Here is an 8579-nt window from a genome sequence, read left to right on the forward strand (position 1 = left end):
AAGAAAATAAAAACAAATGAGTTCCAATTTTAAGTTTAAAAAAATAATAGAAACTTCTATAATAAGCCCCTCCTGCATGTCCTTTAGGGCTAATTCAAGCTAAGTACTGGAGATCTTTTGCTTATGCTTCTTCATGGTGAGTATACAGGAAAGCGAGCCCTCCATTCACCCCACAGTGGCAACTTCTGTGTCCCATGCAGCTGGGCCCAAGGTGTGAGAGCAAGCCTTCCCCCATCACACACACTCACCCCAGGCATTGCAATCTGGCACGCAGGGTTGCAGTGCTGCTCAGGTTTGGCCCACTGTGAAGGTTCTTGGGGTACTCAGAATTGTGGGTCACCTTGTTACCCCCTGCCTACAGCATGAGGAAGTCTTGACCATGCCTGACTGGGTGTCAGCTCCCTAACACCACCAGCCTTTCAGCCACTCAGGCAATCCCCTCTGGGCTATACCAGCTTTGTCTTTGCCTTGCAGATTAAATAAGAGGTGCACCTCTGTCACCGAGTCTCTTTGAATCATTCCCCTGGGACATCCAGCCCCTGACACTTGTGAAGGGAAAAGAAGATGGGGTCTCTGTTTCTTATCAGAACTGATCAATAGAAATGGCTGCAAAAGCCTGAGATTGAAAGTACCTTTCTAGCAGATGTTTAAATCTTAGAATGGTAAGGGTTAACAAAATAGTTAAGAGGCCTAGACTCCAGCAGGGATGGAATGCAGAGAAAGACCTTGTAACTTGGATAAGGAAAGTTGAAAATACTGAGCTAAGAAAATTCCTAGATAAGTAGTTTTTTTAGTATGTATGGCCATGGAAATTGTGACGTAAAAAGACTTGTTTGTGTGAGCCTATAAAAGCTGTTACAATTTTATGTTGAGTTGTTGCCCCTTACATTTGAAGGGACCACCTTCTTTATGTAAAGAATAAACTCTGATTTTGCTAATCTGTTGTTTGGCTAATTCTGGACTATCCGCTGGGCAACGGACTTGTAAGTAAGGACCCCTGAGTTTCGGTTCTTCCACACACTGGCTATTCAAAGAAATCCCAGATCCTCTGCCCCCACAGAGACTGGTGTGTCCCAGTTTACTAGTTTTACCTGAAACCCACTGTTCTTATGTAACACACAGCACTTGCAGTAAAATAAAAGAAATAACAGAGATTCTATAAAAAGAGGAGGGTGTGGTAGAAACAAATGGTTACAACAAACAACAAATTCATAAAATCCAAACCTGTCCCTATACTTATTAATAGGTAACTTTCCTATCTAATAGAGTAGGTTTCCCCCCCCCCCAAAGTTCAGCATGCTGCAGAGATGGCTGGTGTCACTTAGAGATCATCAGTGAGGATCATCTATCCCTTAATACAGTTTGCATTGTGGAAGAACCCAAACTCAGGGGTCCTTACTTACAAGTCCATTGCCCAGCGGATAGTCCAGAATTAGCCAAACAACAGATTAGCAAAGTCAGAGTTTATTCTTTACGTAAAGAAGGTAGTCCCTTCAGTTAAAGGGGCGACAACACAAAAACCTGACCGTTTTTATAGGGTGGCATAAACAAGTCTTTACACGTCACAGTTTCCATGGTCATACATACTAAAAAAAAATATTATCTAGGAATTTTCTAGCTGAGTACTTGCAACTTTCCTTATCTAAGTTAAAAGGTCTTTCTCTGCATTCCATCCCTACTGGCGTCTAGGCCTCTGAACAATTTTATTACTTCAGAACATTCTAAGATTAAATAACTGCTAAAAAGACATTTTCCATCTCAGGCTTTTTACAGCCATTTCTGAAATCAGTTCTCAGTAGAAACAGAGACCCCATCTTCTTTTTCCTTCACAGCATATGACACAAACAGACGAGGTGAAGCCTGAAAGGATTTAGTCCTGTCCAGATAAAAGGCCGGACATCGTCTGACATCCAAAATGTCAAGACACTGATCCTCTGGGGATGGCTGCAGCTTAGGAAAAAACAGGCAAATATACTGCCTGGTATAAATGAAATTGAGAGACCACTTTAAACACAAATTTTGGGTGCAGCTGTCAATGACCACATTGCCAATGACCATGACTGTGATCCAATGACCACATTGAAAAAAACCTTCCACTTTGCTGAACAGGCCATCCGGGTAAAGAGTTTTCTATTACCGAGTAAGATCTGTTGAACAGCTGCCAAACATCACTCTTCCTCCTCATTCAAGGAGTCCAGGATCAACGAAGGCAGGCAGATCAACCTGTCCTAGGGGTAAAGAGTTGGACAGTAAACAGTCCTGAGCCACATTTGAATAGGGCAAAGGTGCAACCTTGGGAAATGAACCACCTGCGTACATGTGGAAATGAGGCCTAATAGCCTCAGGCACATATGAACTATCACGGAAAAATGAGACTGCAGACTGAGACAAAGGCGGCGAATTGTCTGGAAATGGTTGGTTGGCAGAAACTCTTGAACTCATACAATCTATTAGGACCTCAGTAAACTCAATTTTCTGCATGGGGACCAATGCTGGCTTTTCAGCATTTAGGATGAGACGATCAAGCAATCACAGTGTAATGAGTACATGAGAAAAGTCTCTTTCCCTGGACCCTTTCTTTTCCTCTTGCCCCTGAATGGCTAGTCATCCAAATACAGGAAGACATGTATTCCCTTCTTCCTGAGGTATGCTGTCACCATGACTATACATTTGGTAAAAGCTCAGGGGGCAGAAGACAAACTGAAGGGAGGGACTATGTACTGAAAGTGACAGTACACCATGAGAACCAGAGAAATGTTCTATGGCTCGGGAGAATTGTCACATGGAAGAAAGCATCCTGAAGGCCCACAGCAGCAAACCAGTTGTTCTGAGTCAATGCGAGGAGAATAGTTGATAGGCAGACCAAATGGAATCTCATGTATCAGATGTATTTGTTCAGGTTGTGGAGGTTGAAAATGGGTCTTACCCCTCATTTAGATTTGAGCATCAGGAATAGAAGCTCTGACCCCAATGTTCCAGAGGAATTTACTCCACCACCCAAAGCCAGTAAAGAACAGAGTTGCTCAAAGAGCTGTATCTCGTGAGAGGGGTCCCTGAAGACAGACAGGAAGGGAGGGTGAAGGGAAGGAGTGGAGAGGAACTGAATAACATACCCGGATCTGACGTGCTTAAGACCCAGCTTTTGGTTGTAATCAAGCCCCAAGCATTATAAAAGCAAACTAGCCTGTCCCCAAATGGAGGTGAGGTAAAGGAAGTGCCAACTGGACCACGGCTCTGGACCAAGAGTAAAATGTGCACTTACGGGATGTCAGGGGGAGGGGTTGTTGACTGGTCAGATCCTGGACCGAAATGCCTCCTCCACTGGGATCAATGCCCCTTTCTGAAGTAATCCCACTATCTTGATGGAGGAAAAGGCTACTCAAAGATGCATAGCGATGGTATTGTTATTGCTATTGGCCACCAAAGTGGAGCCCCTGCACTACTTATGTATACACCCCTCTTCCCCCAAAAAGACCGCAGAGTGTCACTATAATCTGTGAAGGAGTGCAGGGTCTTGTCCAAAAACAACACAAGGCCATCAAAGGGCAAATTCTCTGCAGCCTGCTGCAATTCAAAGAGAAGAATGAGGGGGGATTTGATAGCAGCCTTTAACTACCTGAAAGGGGGTTCCAGGGAGGATAGGGCTAGGCTGTTCTCGGTGGTGGCAGATCACAGAACAAGGAGCAATGGTCTCAAGTTGCAGTTGGGGAGGTCTAGGTTGGACATTAGGAAAAAGTTTTTCACTAGGAGGGTGGTGAAGCACTGGAATGGGTTACCTAGGGTGGTGGTGGAATCTCCATCTTTAGAGGTTTTTAAGCTGAGGCTTGACAAAGCCCTGGCTGGGATGATATAGCTGGTTAGTCCTGCTTTGAGCAGGGGGTTGGACTAGATGACCTCCTGAGGTCCCTTCCAACTCTAATATTCTATGATTCTATGAATTCAGGACCAACGTCTGAATTCTGCTGCCAGGACGCCCTTCTTATGGTCACCACTAAGGCCATAGCTCTGGCCAAAGCATCCACAACAGCCAGCACAGATGCCAACAATGTTTGACCACTAAACAGCCTTTATTGATAAATGCCTGAAATTCTCCTCTGGAGGTTTCAGGCAGCTGGTCCACAAACTTGGACATACTTGTCCAATTTACAAAATCATACATGGACAACAAGGCCTGCTGGTTCGCAATTCACATTTGCAGAGAGGAAGTGGTGTGAATCTTCCTTACCATTAAATCCATCCTTTTGGAGTCCATGTCCTTAGGTGTGGACTTAAACCTCCCTTGCTGGACTTTGATCGTTCACTGCAGTTAAGACTAGGGAATTTTGGGGCCAGATGGGAGTAAAGAACATAAGAATGGCCATACTGGGTCAGACTAATGATCCATCTAGCCAAGTATCCTGTCTTCCAACAGTGGCCAATGCCTGATATTTTAGAGGGAATGACCAGAACAGGCAACCATTGAGTCATCCATCCCTTGTCATCCAGTCACAACTTCTGGCAGTTGAAGCATAGGGGCACACAGAGCATGGGGTTGCACTCCTGACCATCTTGGCTAATATCCTACGTGAATTAATCTAGTTCTTCTTTGAACCCTGCTATAGTTTTGGCCTTCACAACATACCTGAGCAACGAGTTCCACAGGCTGACTGCATTATGTGAAGAAGTAGTTCCTTTTGTTTGTTTTAAACCTACTACCTATTAATTTCATTGGTTGATCCCTGGTTGTTGCTGTGTCCTGTCCGTGCCTAGCATAGCCAAGGTCAGGGCAGGCTGCAAAAAGGAGAGCAGATTCTCCCAAAACTGGTGAGTAATACTGAAATTAGATTCTCCAACCAGTCACAAACAATGCTCCTGATTTCCCACACTAGTTATCAAGAAGCTACAAAAAGAAATACACAGCCCCCTTTATTGCATTTCAATACCTGGCTCCCAATCAGCCACTGGATCCAGCAAAGAGATAAGTTATTTAGACTCTATTCCCCTTTACCAAAAATGTTCTCCTGATCCCCAAAGGGTCAGCCACATTACCAGATCAACATAAGTTTGGATATTACCCAAAATACAGCACTGCCAGCCAATCCTTTAGTAACTAAAACTAAAGGTTAAATATAAAAGGCAAGAAACAAACAAGAAGAGAGATTGATTGCTTTGATCATTTAATATCTGATACATACAAATGACTTCAAAGTACATATATATCAGATTCTCAACAGAACTGTGGAGTTTGCAGGCTTGTACAGTTCCTCCAGTGTACATCCAGTACCTGGATGGGTCTCGGTCCTTTGTTTCACAGCATCAGTTGTAGATGAGTTGATCCAGAGGTAGGAAGCAGAAATGCAGACCAGATGGAGGTGGTGAAACTGCATTTTATACTCTCTGGTCTGCCATGTAGCTTGTTTCAAATACAAGCTCACCACACATGGGCAGAGAAAGGCACTTGCAGTTCTCTGACCAAAGGCATGTGCCTACATGTCGTGATGACTTACAGTTGTCGTCTTGGCTTTTCTCCATGGACTCATTGTAAAGGTAATGGCCCTCAAAGAATCATCAATATTGACATTAATCTGCCTGGGGATGTAACCCAGTAGCACAGCAAAAGTGATTGGATACAGATTTATATCATACAGATTTATACAGATTTATATCCATAACTTACAGTACAAATATGATACACACACACACACAAACAATATTCTCATATTTAGCAAATCATATCATTTCCAATGGTACCTGACATGGCACATCTTGCAGGAATCATTGCAATTTTGTCATATTGGTCTTAAATATTATAAATGATCACTTATATTCCAGACAGCGTCATATTTGTGTTATGTGAAGGAATAAATAACAGCTCCTTATTCACTTTCTCCACACCAATCATCATTTTATAGACCCCCCCCTTCCCCACCATATTCCTTAGTCATCTCTTTTCCAAGATGAGAATTTTCAGTTTTTTTTACTCTCTCCTTACAAGGAAGCTGTTCCATACCCATAGTCATTTTTGTTGCCCTTCTCTGTACCTTTTCCAATTCTAATATATCTTTTTTGAGATGGGGTGACCAGAACCACACACAGTATTCAAGATGTAGGTACACCATTGATTTATATAATGGCATATTTTCTGTCTCATTATCTATCCCTTTCCTAAAGGTTCCTAACAATCTGTTAGCTTATTTGACTGCTGATGTACATTGAGCAGATGTTTTCTGAGAACTATCTACTAGGACAACAAGATCTCTTTCTTAAGTGGTAACGGCTAATTTAGAGGTCATCATTTTGTATGTATAGTTGGGATTATGTTTTCCACTGTGCATTGCTTTGCATTTATCAACATTGAATTTCATCTGCCATTTTGTTACCGTCAACCACTTTTGTGAGATCCCTTTGTAACTCTTTGCAGTCTGGTTTGGATTTAACCATCGAGTAATTTTGCATTGTTTGCAAATTTTATCACTCCCCTCTTTTTCCAGATCACTTATGAATATGTTGAACAAGACTGACCCCACTACAGATTCTTGGGGGACACCATTATTTACCTCTCTCCATTCTGAAAATTGACCATTTCTTCCTACCCTTTGTTTTCTGTCTTTTAACCAGTTTGATCCATAAGAGAACCTTCCCTCTTATCCCATGACTGCTTACTTTGCTTAAGAGCCTTTGTTGTGGGACTTTGTCCAAGACTTTCTGAAAGTCCAAGTATACTATATCCACTAGATCACCCTTGTCCACACGTTTGTTGACCCCCTCAAAGAATTCCAAGATTGGTGATGCATGATTTCCCTTTACAAAAGCCATGTTGACTCTTCCCCAACAAATCGTGTTCATCTATGTGTCTGAAAATTCTGTTCTTTACTGTAGTTTCAAGCAGTTTGCTTGATAATTAAGTTAGGCTTACCAGCCTGTAAGTGTCAGGATCGCTTCTGAAGCCTTGTTTAAAAATTGGCATCACATTAACTATCCACCAGGCATCTGGTATAGAAGCTGATTTAAACGTTAGGTTACATATCATGCATAGTAGTTCTGCAATTTCATATTTGAGTTCCTTCATAACTCTTTGGTGAATACCATCTGGTCCTGGTAACTTATTACTGTTTAATTTATCAATTTGTTCCAAAACCTCTTCTACTGACACCTCAATCTGGGGACAGTTCCTCAATTTGTCACCTAAAAAGAATGGCTAAGGTGTGGGAATCTCCCTCACATTCTCTGCAGTGAAGACTGATATAAAAAATTAATTAACTTAGCTTTTCCAAAAATGGCCTTATCTTTGAGTGCTCCTATAGCACCTCAATCATCCAGTGGCCCCACTGATTGTTTGCCAAGCTTCCTGCTTCTGAGGTACTTAATTTTTTTTTGCTGTTTGTTGAATCTTTGGCTAGTTGCTCTTCAAATTATTTTTTGGTCTGCCTAAAAAGCAGTTTTACACTTGATTTGCCAGAGTTTATGCTCCTTTCTATTTTCCTTTGTAGGATTTAACGTCCAATTTTTAAAGGATGCCTTTTTGCCTCTAACTGCTTCTTTTACTTGTTATTTAGCCATGGTGGAATTTTTTTGGTCCTCTTACTATATGTTTTTTTAATTTGGGATTTACACGTAATTTGAGTCTCTAGTATGGTGTTTTAAAAACGTTTCCACACAGCTTTCACTTTTGTGACTGTACCTTTTAATTTCCATTTAACTAGCTTCCTCCTTCTTGTGTAGTTCCCCTTTGTGAAGTTAAATGCTACTGTGATAGGCTTCTTTGGGGTTTTTCCGCCCCACATTTTGGCCACCCCTGATATGTCAATCCAAATGATAAAAACCAGAATATAGAATCCTCATAGAAACATAGAAGATTAGGGGGTTGGAAGAGACCTCAGGAGGTCATCTAGTCCAACCCCTGCTCAAAGCAGGACCAACCCCAACTAAATCATCCCAACCAGGGCTTTGTCTTAAACCCTTACACCAAGCAGCTCGTTACACCACACTGAAGTCATTGAGGCTAATTGAATCTGGGCAGCAGGGACCGTGAGATGGTCGAGTTCAGGATCCTGACAAAAGGAAGAAAGGAGAACTGTAGAATACGGATCCCAGACTTCAGAAAAGCAGACTTTGACTCCCTTAGAGAGCTGATGGGCAGGATCCTCTGAGAGGCTAATATGAGGGGGAAAGGAGTCCAAGAGAGCTGACTGTATTTAAAAATAAAAACTTTATTGTGGGTGCAGAAACAAACCATCCCAATGTGCAGAAAGAATACCAAATATGGCAGGCGACCAGCTTGGCTTAAAAAAAAAAAAAGTCTTCAGTGAGCTTAAGCAGAAAAACGGAATTTTACAAGAAGTGGAAGGTTGGTCTGATGACTAGGGAGAAGTATAAAAATACTGCTTGAGCATACAGGAGTGAATTCAGGAAGGCCAAATCACAATTGGAGTTGCAGCTAGCAAGAGACATGAAGAGTAACAAGAAGGGTTTCTACAGGTATGTTAGTAACAAGAAGAAGGTCAGAGAAAGTGTGGGCTGCTTACAGAATAGAGGAGGCAACCTAGTGACAGGTGATGTGGAAAAAGCTGAAGTACTCAATGCTTTTTTTGCCTCTGTCT

The sequence above is a fragment of the Emydura macquarii genome, unplaced genomic scaffold (genome assembly GCF_026122565.2).
Source record: "Emydura macquarii macquarii isolate MOO-44397 ecotype Brisbane River unplaced genomic scaffold, CSIRO-AGI_Emac_v2 contig_2806, whole genome shotgun sequence".
Lineage (NCBI taxonomy): Eukaryota > Metazoa > Chordata > Testudines > Chelidae > Emydura > Emydura macquarii.